Source organism: Syngnathoides biaculeatus, chromosome 3 (assembly GCF_019802595.1).
Source record: "Syngnathoides biaculeatus isolate LvHL_M chromosome 3, ASM1980259v1, whole genome shotgun sequence".
Lineage (NCBI taxonomy): Eukaryota > Metazoa > Chordata > Actinopteri > Syngnathiformes > Syngnathidae > Syngnathoides > Syngnathoides biaculeatus.
The window spans coordinates 21796051-21809225 of NC_084642.1; the positions used below are offsets into that span (position 1 = coordinate 21796051).

The 13175-nt window shown below is 41.9% G+C and overlaps 1 long non-coding RNA gene across 3 annotated transcripts in view; it reads left to right on the forward strand.

Moving 5' to 3' along the window:
• LOC133498484 (uncharacterized) overlaps nucleotides 1–13175 on the forward strand; it is a 74898-nt gene that overhangs the window by 17511 nt on the left and 44212 nt on the right. Inside the window, exon 3 of one of the 3 annotated variants that reach the window (XR_009794330.1) lies at nucleotides 8343–8493. The exons of the other annotated variants lie outside the window; for them this stretch is intronic. This is a non-coding gene — a long non-coding RNA (uncharacterized LOC133498484). Of the gene's footprint in view, nucleotides 1–8342; nucleotides 8494–13175 lie in introns of those variants that run through there. 3 annotated transcript variants of the gene reach the window in all.

A 13175-nucleotide genomic window follows, 5' to 3' on the forward strand; every position in this document is an offset into this window, starting at 1 on the left:
CAGGTTTGATTCCAGGAAACCTTGTGACAACAGCAGTTAGTGCATGATGAATTCCAAGTTTAATTTTGTCAAAAGTTGTACAATTTAATTACGATGTGTGATTAACCAAACCAAACCGAATGGTAGTTAGTTAAAATCCCAGTTTTAACTGTATGCACGTGGAGGTGTCCTTGGGCAAGACACTGAACCCTAATTTGCTCCCCCTGGGCATGGCAGGGCAGCAGTTCCCCACTGTTGTATGAATGGGAGGTCTTGTAAACTGCTTTGGGCACTTTTATTGTGTAGACAAAGCATTGTATAAGTGCGCGTTTATTAATATTGGACTTTTACTTTTCAAAATTGCTAAAGTTATTAGTAACAGGTTAATTTCAAACGTGCATATCTCTCATGGGCGTGACCATTCCACAAGCTCACACGCACCTGCTCCTGGGAGCAGCCTCCCCACGTGTGCCTTGTCTGTGTTGATTATGCCATTCATATATACTGGTATCTCGTCTCATGTTGTTGTGGGCCAGGCTGTTGTGTCTTGTTGTGCCTCGTCGCCACGTTCCAGTGGTTCTTGTGCCTCACAGTCACGTTCGTGTATTTCTTGTTCCACGTTTTTGACTCATTGCAATCTGACCTCACTTATTTTTTTTTTGGGCCGACCTGAGCCTAAATTAAACTTCACTTTGTAACTATGCCTTGCTTGGGAGGCGTGCATTTGGCTCCTATCCCTTGTCCTGCTCATGACAATATCTTCTGTATCAGCTCCTGTTCATTTAAATATATGAAGTGTTTATTCTAAAAACTAAAATGCATTAACAATAAATCATCACATTTACTGGCCTAGCTCAATAGGGGCTGCCATTTTAAGGTTTTTGCTTGCTCATGAGTGTATGAATGTGTGAGAATGTGACGTGTATCAGCTGATTCTTGCCCGAAAACCACATGGTTGGTAAATATTCAGTAATGACAAGCTTCGTATGCCATAAACAGAGAAGAGCTGGACCCAAGAGCAGGCGGAGGAATAGTTTATTAAGGGAAAGGTAATGGAGGTAATCCTGGATGTGTTGGCAGGCAGCGGACTGAATCAGCTGACCGGAATGACGTGGATCCGAAACATAGGCTAAAACTAAGAGCGAAGGAGACACAAGGGCTGCCACGGGGATAAGGAGTTGCGAATCTTACGAGAAATGGCCTTGATACCGCTGTGAGGATCTGCAATACTTTGGCATCAAACTTGTGAAACTGACAGGCATAAATAGTGATGTTTCTGATGATGACTGATTGAGAACAGGTGCTAGAAGAGAGAGGGGATGGGGGAGAGCTAGCACAAGCATACTGCAGAGCACTCCATGACAACACATTTCATTCCATGTACAAATGCTACATAATAAACCACATTCAAAAACATTATCATCTGCATGTACTTACTAAGTTGTTAGCTGATTTGAATTTCTTTGTGCAGGTGTTACACATCAAGAAGTTGTCAAATGCTTTTACTTTTAATTCCTCTGATGGCCACTCCATGACTTCCATCTCAACCGTGGCACACACATGAATGACTAAATTCATCGCTCTTAACAATCTCTCAGCACAACACAATTTAAAAGACTACTACCATATTAGAGAAAGCCGCTTTGATATCCCTTCTGGTCTGCAACTGAAAATGGTTTTGCTCAACATGGTGCCGCCCTTAAAGGAGAAATCCAGTGCTTTGCATGAACAGTGTATCCAATAGGTCATGTAATATGGACTCTATTTTGACAATGTGATGCTAAATCCTTTCTCATTTGATAGTGTTTTGAGAAGATTTTTCTCGAAAATTACGAATTTTCAGGGGTGCTGCCATTTTCACAAGTCATATGATGTACGTGGGCGTATGTAACGTGTACTGTGCCATTCCAAACGCTCCATTACATGGGAAACAGTTATGCTCAGTGCTGATTTCTCAGATTGATCCTCATCTGATGAAGAAATAGCAGTATCGGTTGATCAGGGTTGTAATTAATGTTGAATATTCTGATGGTTCTTCAGGCAGAATGACGTGGAGTCTGACTACTCGGAGGCCTACGTGTGACATAAGTGCGTAAACAAAGGGCCCTGGGAGTTAAGGGCCGGGGGCCATGGATGGTTCCTCGGACGAGAATGACGTGGAGTCTGAAGAGCAAGCTATGGTGGCGGGCTGCGAGCTGAGCTTTCAGGCGGTGGAGGCCTTTAGCCGAGCTTCGGCGTCCGGGGCTAACGGCCTCCGCCTTCTGGAACCTTGGCTCGCGGCCGCCGCCGGAGCTCGTTCGTCAGACTCTGTGTCATTCCCGTCTGAAGAAGCATCCATGGCTACCGGCCCCGAGCTCCCGGGGGCCTTTGTTTGCGCACTTATGTCGCGCGTAGGCCTCGGAGTAGTCAGACTCAGCGTCATTCCCCCCCGAAGAACCATCCGAATATTCAACATTAATTACAGCCACAGGTTCAAATCTGTATGGAAGTATTCCTCAGTCTTCATGATCAACCGATACTGTTATTTCTTCATCAGATGAGGATAAATCAGAGAAATCAGCACTGGGCATAATGGTGTCCCATGTAATCCTTTGTTTGGAGTGGCACGTTACCCATCACATATGCCCACGTAGATCATGTGACTCGCAAAAAATTCGTAATTGTCGAGAAAAATCTTATCAAAACACTATTAAATGAGAGAGGATTTACCATCACATTGTCCAAATAGGGTACGTATTACATGACCTATTGGATACACTATTAATGCAAGCACTGGATTTCCCCTTTAAGGTAGGAAATTGCGATTCTCAAATTTAACTGTACATATGCAATATTAATCACAGTACCATGTTTTACTAGTGGTGGCACATGTATTTTATTCTTTCTTTAAAAGTCCTTTATTTTGGCTATTTAGATTTCCATAATGACTCTCTATCTTGGACTTGGTATAAAAGTGTCAATTTCATTTCAAAAAGACCTTCATATTTCATGTTGACTGCGGCACCAGAAAGACAACATTACACCTGAAATACTAGAAAATGTTGGTTTGGCAAAATACACGATGTCGCTTGGGTTTAAATCCCCATGTGATCAATGATCAATCTGTTTTGCAAGTGATAATGGTTCACGTTCGATTCCTAACTCATACTGGATGAAAGTCACAAGTTACTAGCAATGAGTGAGGGTTTTTTCGGGATTTTGTGACGTGATTTTGCAGAGTCTCATTTGGTGATATCATGCAGAGGAGAGAGCAGCGTCGGTTTGTGTGACAGGCCGTAAAGCCGCGAGCGGTTTAATGCGTCGTGAAATTGACGCTGCGCACAGTATGCGACCTTGAATCATTTACGGAATCTCTATCACATGCACGCTTGTACGAAAGCATCCACACACACACACACACACATATGCACCTCCTTCGTTATTGCAGATAATGAAAATGAGGTGCAAAGAAAAAAATGACATTGAGGTGCTCAAAGACGAAATCAGCCTAAGTGAGTAGGCGGCGGGTATGTAAGCGATGCCCTACATGGGCGCACCCCTCACCTTCTCTGTCATTCGACAGGACGGGCTTACCTGCTTAACAGCCAAAAGGTGCTCGCAATCCCATTTGAAGGCTTCTCTGTGGATTTAGCCACTTTGTAAATTCAAATCAGACCCCCCCCCCCCCCCCGCGGTGCCGGGACAAGGGAGGAGGCGGACTTAATATAAAACCTAAATCCCATTAGAGACGGACGTGGAGAAAATGAGTGGCTGCCACAGAATAGAGAACTCTTTGATGGGGGTCAGAGATGGTGTCCCACATTGCGCCGGATTTTTTTTTTTCTTGTCAAAGTGGGAAATAGCCAGAAGTGAAATGTATCATTACAAGATGTGTGGAAGGAGTAGGTGACTTATCTGTTAGCGACCCAGCTCTTCAGGGTAATAAGGCATGCATGAGAAGCTGTCTGCGCTCCTCTTGGACGGCCGGATCCGTGTCGCCCGCTGTCCCCGTACACTCTCTCCAGTGGTCGCCCTCTTGTATAATTAGTCTCCTGAAGCATGTAAGATGTGCCACTTGCTCACCTCCACTACTTACTTTGATCCGTACCTGTCCCGCTTCAACACAAATCCAGTAAGAGGTGAAACAGTAAATGTATTTAGGTTCAGTTCTCTCGCTGAATCTCTGAACCCCCTTTTTGTTGTCTATTACATCATTGATATGAAGCAACATGATTATACTGTAATAAACACTTAGGAAATACCAAAAGTTGTCATTCGGAGTTTGTTGCGTGCCAGGAAGAAGATATTGCACGGAGTAGGTCCTCAACTAACTGCAGGATACAAGAAGACAAGAAATTGCATAGTGCAGATGCAAGATTTACGATATTGATATAAAAAACTTTCCTGTAAACTATTGTACTAATGAAAACACAAGAGTCAGAAGAGACAGCGAAAAAGAAAATTGCATCAGCAATACTTGAGGTCCAACGTCGATATAAGACAACCAAATATTTTAAAATGTAATTTCAAAAGAGCCATAAAAATATTTTAAAAACAAAATACAGGTGTATTTGCGGTTTTATGTAAGACCAACACTTTTAGAGTACAATAAGTCTCTGAATTCTTTTAAACAACATTGTGATGAATAACTAATGCTAACCAATGATGACAAAAGTACTTCTTACCATGAATACGTCTGGTGGTGTTTCATATGTCGTTAGATAAAGCTTCATGCAGGCGTTGATACTTGCATCCGTTAATCGTGAATGTAATTCAATTTCCCATCATGATGGTACGATGGTGAACAGTTCTTGCCAACAAATACATGTCTTTATGCGAAGTTGTCGAAATTTTTACTTCACTCAAATACAAATGCTTTGGCATACTCCCCATCTGTGAATGACTTTCCATTTCTCACAATTTCCAAAGCGCATTCCATTCCATTCCCCTTGTTGGGGCCAAACACGTATTTGCTGCTGACTAACTTGGACTCTGGAAAGTAGCTCTTGACATGCTTTCTTCCTGCTGCCTCCGCAGGATATTTTGATGCAAACGTGGTATGGCGCGTGTTAAAGTGGTGCTTTATGTTTGAGTATTTCATCTTTGCAATTTTGTCCTTACAATTAAAACACACAGCTGAACCTTCTCTCTCCACCAAGGCGAATTCCTCATTCCATTCTTGCTGAAAACTGTGGTACTTTTCTTTGAGTGATCTTTGTCAAAAAGTGTTCCCACAATTAGTTGTTCCGACACGATCTGCGTTTGACCCATCTGCACCTGCCCACATCAACTGCCATATTGGACAGCAAACTTCGGCTACCATATTAGGACAAACTATCACTGCCGCATTTGCGTTGCCTACGGGACAGAAATGACATGCACAGTATGTTGTTATGAGGGCTCTGCGAGCCATATGAACCATCAAAAGAGCCACATATGGCTCGCGAGCCATAGTTTCCCGACCCCTGCTGTAAAGGATCTCAGCACATGGGCTAGTGCAAATAGAAGGCGATAATATTGCCCCTCAAATAATCATTAATGTGGAAAAGAAGTTAATATTTGTAACGTTGCGTCAGAATATGCATACACAATGCCATGAAATTAACAGTCAGACTGCTCCAAATAAAGGGCAGTAATGCTGCACCAGAATAATAACAAGCTCTAAAATAAACAATAACCCCAGGTCAATAGAAAATAGGGTGTCTAGGCAACAGGTGTTATTTCTAACAATTACAAAAAATAAATAGCAGCCAAGTGTTCCAGTACATATCCAAGTAATAAATTAAATGATAAAAATACAATGGCCCCAAGGCAAAAAAACAACAACAAAAAAACCCTTTTAAAAAACCCATTCCTTTTAATTAAGAAAGTGACATGGTTCTAATGTCTGATGACCAAATGTCTGTGTTGAAGCAAAGTGAAGGACTGCCAACTTTCAGGATGCTTACTAGGTACTAGTGGGCTGTCTCGGTGTCGGTATTTTAGACCGGTCTCACCATCGTATGTGTGCCCCTGGAGGGGCACAAAATGTAAAAGCAACTTTTGAATTGTGGGGTTCTCCACAACATTAAAAGGGCAAAATGAACTCCATCATCTTCCATGTGCCAACTTTTTTTGACTGTCCCTGCCATTTGGGTGGGTGTTGCCACGTTCGCGAGATAGTCCATTTGGTTGTTAGCTTTTTCTTTTCCATGCTGTGTTGCGTGAATGCGGCATACTCATACATTCTTCAGCTGTCTGATCAAATTCTCTATTGAACCATTTCAATGACTTCAGGTTTGCACAAATTGCAAATGGCTTTGATGTTTGTCTAGAAACAGTAAAAAAATGATTGCCGTCATGCTTTAAAAAAACTTGATTCACTGGCAAATATTTACTGTACGTTGGGTCACATAGTACAGTAAATATCTACGTTAATGTAACAAGGGTAAAAATAAATCTGCTTTAAAATTCAAACAAATATGATGGCACCATGGAATATGAATCAAAGATGTAATTGATTGGATCGACAAATTATGAGAATAAAATCCATCAAGCGATGGTCTGTTGCCAATTATTGGCCGATACCGATCAAGCTGATCAGATCAGTGTAAAGTCCCAATGTAATGTACCTCAACATTATACTAAAGAAGGACCCTTAGTGAATCTACTTAAAGTAAGGATTCTAGTTTCAAGTAAACTTACAATGTACTTATTTCACTAGATGTTTTGAATGGCTTCTAAATCCATGCTGTTAGCCTTCACGTTGCTGTTGCCATGACGATGAAGACAACTGCAAATGCAGTTTTGTCAGAAGAGAGCGCGTAGTGAGAAGACAACAATGCTCATGAGTGCACTTGCCAAAGTCACGGGTGACTTGCCAGCCAGCATTTAAATGGAACATGTGGGATTTAGAGGATGATGCCCATATGGGTTTTAACACAAAAATGCTGTTTTACTGTTGAAAATTTACAGCGTCGTGGAACTCGAAAGTTAATACCAATTCTATACATTATTGTTGAATTTCTGCAATGGAAGAATAATTTATAATGTCACTATTATAATAAATGTGGCATGTCAAGGCGAGACAGCACAGTGGCTCACCTGGAAAACGTTAGCCGGGTTCAATCCCAGACCCGCCTGTGTGGAGTCTGCATGTTCTCCCAGTGACTGTGTGGGTTTTCTCCGGGCACTCCGGTTTCCTCCCACATCCCCAAAAACATGCAACATTAATTGGGCACCCTAAATTGCCCTTACGAATAATTGCGAGTGTGACTGTTGTCTGTCTCTATGTGCCCTGTGATTGGCTGACAACCAGTTCAGGGTGTACCTCGCCTCCTGCCCTTTGACAGCTGGGATAAGGCTCCAGCACTCCCCTCGACCCTTGTGAGAATAAGCGGCTAGGAAAATGGATGGATGGATGTCAAGGATATGTGGCATATTAACGTTACATGTAGCAAATGTCCCGTATTTGGACTATTTAAACCTCAAGACTCAACCTCTATCTCTGATTTTATATGAACGTGTCAATTTCATTCAAAAAAAAAAAAGTCTGATTTGGGCTCCTTCTGTTTGACCCAGTTTTATATCCACTGTGTCCATATTTGGCTTGAATGTTATGCAAGTCATAGTAAAATGATGTGCGCAATACTCAAGCTATTTTGGGCAAAACAATTACTCATGCAGACAAAACATTCATTCATTTATTAATTTTCTGAAACGCTTATCCTCACGAGGGTCACAGGTGTACCATGGGCGAGAGGTGGGTTACACCCTGAAGTGATACCTATAAACAACTATTCACACTCACATTCACAACTATACTCAATTTAGAGTCTTCAATTAACCTACCATGCATGTTTTTGAAATGTGGGAAGAAACCGGAGTACCTGGAGACAACTCACAGAGGCACAGGGAGAACATGCTAAGTCCACACAAGTGCGGCCGGATTTGAACCCGAGTGTACCCTAAAAACTGTGAGGCACATGTTTTAAACAGTCGTCCACCGTGCTGCCGTCGACAAAACAATTGCTCGCAAAGCTATGCGTGGCACTGATAATGCAGTGAATAGAATAATGAATGAAGATGATGCAAGTAAATAATCAAGTAAATAATATAAATCTCATTAGAAGCATGTCATCTTTAATTATTAAGCAGGCTGCTTACTCTTTTGTCATAACAAGAGTATGTCATTTTAATGTACCCTACAGGGAGGCTGAAAATGAACTTGCCAAATGTTCAAAGAAAGATGAAACTTTATTTCCTGCATGACTTTAAACCTCAAGGATTCTTATTTCCATTTCAAAAATTCACCTTGTACCTTTTAACTTTGACATATTTCTCTTTTGTAGTGATGAGTTGTGATTTCATGCAGTCTTCTCAAATGCACTTTTGGCGGTCTGCAGAAACAAGCCGTGTAGAAAAGAGCAGCCGGACCACAATTACTGCTCGCCGCGCCAAGGATCAGCTGTTTTTCTGCCGCCTGGAGAAAATTACGGGGTTAAAGTCTGGTGGAGAATCCTCAAGGCCAACGGGTGCACGTGTTCACATTGTCAAGTGAAGGTGGGTTCACCCTGGGAAGCAATAATATGGTATGTATGGATACTGGAACATTGGGGTGTTGCCATGTTGGTGTACCAAACATCTGAGTAATAAGAGAAAAATACCGTATATTATTTGCATTCCATTTCACATTTACGTGGAGCACAACACAACACCCCGACGAACAGCATGTCATCAAGGCGACAGTGTCAAATAATAGGAAAAGCTTTTAATAACTGTTCATATTCAGTATATTTAGATGAGACCCCTAAAATTTGAAGTCCGTGGGATAAAATGTCTGAGAGGACTTTATGAAAATATGACGGCTATAAAAGGGCAGGACTATGTCAGAATTCAAAAGTAAATTAAAATTGGTTAGGGTAGACCTAGGTAAAATTTACACCCGGGGCTGTTTATTTTTTAAAACTTTGTAGAGGGCCTTACTGAGACTTTTTTTTTTTTTTTTTTTAGGGGAGGGAGGGAAATTGCACATTTGGGGTGTGCCCGGTCGTTTGCCCTGTAGGTTGTCTCGGTGTTGACATGGACGTGTTCTGTGGTTGGCTGGAAGTTGGCTTTGCTGGGACGACGTGCAGTGGGAGTGGAGGCTTGGGCTGCATTAGTTGCTGCACGTTGTGGTGGACTCCTTTGCATGGTTTTGTCCTGGGTGTTGTGCTGGGGTGAGTGGCCATTCATTTTGTTAGGGTCGGGGCGAGGTTTTGGTTGTTGGTGCCGCCGTTTGGTGTGGGCACATCTTACACACTCTTCTTCGATGGTTGGTGCGGGTTCTTCATTGGTTCTCGCCGCTTCTCCTTCTTCAGGGTGCATGGGCTGGGGTCGTCGGGGCTGGGGGCTGGAGCTTTTGTGTTTGATTTGTTTCATGGTGAACGGGTGTTGGTCCCGGTCCCGGTTGTGGTGGATTCTTGATGCCCAGCCCTACTCATGACGGGCGCTTCACGATGACCGTTTTTATGAGATGTTGTTGGTTCCTGTGCTGGACTCTGTTGGTGTCTGGCGTCCCTATGTTGTCCGGGGGGTCTCACCGGTGGAGGGGTCTGATGCCCTTGCCCCTCTCTTTTGGGACTGGTCTGTGCATTACTCGGCGACAATTACGGTTCCCATCATTTCATGTGGCATTTGCATTTTGTCTTTATTCTTCTTCACTCCCTCCAATCATGTTCATGGTGATGCTGGTGGAGCACATTTTGCCGGGAATGATTGCGTTTAAAGGCTGTGAATTCCATTTTCGTGCCTTAATTAACCCCATAAATCATTATTAATAACCTTTAAAGCATCTGCTTGCTTATAATCACCACAGTCAATCTTTTGATGTCAGCTTAGACTGCTAACTGCGTCCTTCTCTAATTGACCTTGTCCAGTTGGGAAAGAGCAGACAATGTCCCAGTTTTTTGTTATTTATTTATTTATCTATCTATTTATTCATTTACTCTCACTTATCATTCCTTCTTCAAGTGAAGACCAGTTTGTCGGATTCCATTGACGCATGCTTGAAATGGGCTAACATGGATGCTTCTGGTCAAATATCCTCAATGTGCTAAATTAATTTTTTCTTCCATCTGTAAATCAAAAAATTCATGGGATTATACTTTTTGGAGTAACTTTAGGAGTCACAGTTGCTGGCACAGTACTCAGTCCTGACTTTGATATCTCCCCAGCGACTGACTGGCTATCAGCTTAGGGTGTAGTCTTCCTTTTGCCTGAAGATAGCTGGGATAGGCTCCAGCCCGCCCCTGACCTTTGTGAGGATAAGGGGCTTGGAAAATGAATGAATGAATAACTTGTTCAGCCTCGCACAATGTGTTAAAAAGATTGGCGTAACCATTGCTCTTGTACTTTTGTGCTAATATTATGAGACCCACTTGAAAAAAAACTATACATATTTCATTTGTCATTTTTATGCACAACGTGCAAAACAGAAACATTTCATATTTACATACAATTTATGTAAAGTACATGAAAAATAAAAAAATATAAATTATATACAATTGTCATTCATGCAGTGACACGGTGGATGACTGGTTAGAGTGTCTCCTTCACAATTGACCTCTCCGATGGCGATCTTAAGCTGCGCCCCCTTAGCCATGTCCCAGAAGCTTCCAAAATGGTGATTGAACAGAACATGTTTGAAGTCGATTCTGTATCGCGTATTCCAGATAATATTGGGCTATGTTTATGGCCAATTGTGTCAGACTTGTCCAAGAGAGTTCTACAGAGAGGTCTCAACTATTTCACGCAAGGATATGTACATGGTATTCAGATTTTGGATGGAGCAGGACGCAATGTCAGAGTTACAGCGAAATGTTGGCGATCGATACAAAATGTTTGACGCCTCCAAACTTCACAGTGAAATCCAGCAGGATAAAATAGTGGAATCGTACTGTGCATTTAAAGCCGGGTGAGTACTTTTTACTTGGAAAGGTCACGAGAAATATCGTTGTAGTCTTTAGAAGTGAGTGGGTGTATTCATTTGACTTGGCTCGTAGTGGAACCCAGTGCTCTGTCTTAAAAGCCTGATGTGATACAAACAGGCAAATAGACATTTCTCTTGCATGACATGGCGCATTTACATATCCCTAACCCGACTGTTCGGCATAAAACATTACACACTTCATTCAGCAGGTCAGTGATACGGTAACAATGTGAAAGTTGTTCTCCTGCATTGTATAAAGCACTGATAATAATTCAATCAAACTCAGAGAAGATACTTCTCCCTCACTTACTTTCGAACATACAGCCTTGTGTATGTTGATATTGTCCACATTTAGTTGTACGTGCGGTCTTCTGCGAGCCTTAATCCATCGTAGACATTTCGTCAACTTTGGAAAACGAATCAACCGGGCCACTTGTAACCTAGCAGGATATCTTTCATCAGAATTGTACGTTCCCCAAGCGCATCTTCGTAATATTAACTTTTCCAAGCGCACACTGCTAGCAACCAGTCTTGCTTGTGGGACAATACAGCGAGAGGGGCGTATCAAGCCAGGGGTTAAGATAATGCGCCTGTCTGAATGGCCATTATTGTACGAGTGATTGACAGGTCGGAAAGGTCCATTCTGAGGACTGGGGTTCAAATACCAGCTCCGCCTTTGTGGAGTTTGCATGTTCTCCCCGTGCCTACTTGGGTTTTCTCTGGGCACTCTGGTTTTCTCCCACATACCAAAAACCTGCATGGTAGCTTAATTGAAGACTCTCAGTTTCCTAGTTTCCAGCTCTCCTGTGACCCTTGCAAGGATAAGCGTCTTAGAAAATGGATGGATGCAATTGAATTATTTTTCAAAAATGATTTCAAGAAGTTGTATAAATAAAAAATTGTCTTTTTCCGGAGATATTGTGAAGAAAAATGATAAAATTTTATAATTTTTTTCACATTCAGTATAATAAAATGTTTAATAACATATATATACAGTATACATATGTAAGAGTGAAAATTTTCATTCACTCCTTTTTATTCAATATCCACACCACTTATGCTCACTAAAGTCGTGGGTGTGCTGAAGCCTATCCCAGTTGATTATGGGCAAGGGTTGGGGTACACCCTGAACTGATCACCAATCACAGGGTACATAGAAACAAACAACCATCCGCACTCACATTCACCCCTATGGATGAAACAATGGGCCCATTATGTCAATAAACTCAAATAGTGCATCCATCCATTTTTGGAGCCGCCGATCCACACAAGGGTCGCAGTTGTGCTGAAGCCTACCCCAGCTATCTTTGGTCAGGGGGCGGGGTACACTCTAAAGTGGTTGCCAGTCAGTTGCAGGGCACATAGAAACAAACAACCATTCGCGCTCACAATCACACTTAGGGCAATTTAGGGTCTTCAATTCATGCAGGTTTTTGGGATGTGGGAAGAAATTGGAGTGCCTGGAGAAAACCCACACAGGCATGGGGAGAACAAGTAAACGCCACACAGGCGGGGCCAGGATTTGAATCCCGGTCCTCAGAACTGTGATGCCAATACTCTAACTGGTTGCTCCACTGTTCCCACACTCAAATAGAAATCTTTTCCCATTTATTAAGTGATTTTTGTATGCTGCTATTTAATTGACTATAATATAGAGCAGCAACATTTAGACAACTACGTGAAAATGTTTCAGTATAAATACTTGCATCTCTTTGAGTACAGGTGACTTTTAGCCAGAATTCCGCAATGATAAAACATTGACATTTAACTGCAAGATGTGTTTGTGGTCACATATTTTTCTTCTGCCTTTCGCATCAACATAATTAAGATTTTAAATCAAATAAAACTGGTGAACTTGTTTAAAGCCCCAAAGTGTCTTCAAATTCTCTGCCTCTGTCTTTGTGCTCCAGCGATCTTGTACGTTGTCTCCTTTTCTCTTCATTAACATGATGAAATGACTATTTTATGTCAGTAAAAAGAAGGCGTTCAAATCACGGATTTCATTAGTACAACATATTGTAGCGTTTTGGCTAAATGTGATGCTAATATAACGGCCTAGTCTAATGTATGAACTTTCAGTTTCCTGTCGCCCATGTGGTTTGTGTGACCAACTCACTTACAGTATTCGTTCATGAATGAGGCTAATTACGTACACCTACTGCATCTAAAAAATGCTGGTATTCCCAACTTTGAAGTTACTGTCATATTTCACATCGTAATGTAACTATTCCATAAACTTTGATATATTTAAATCCTGACCCTTTATTCA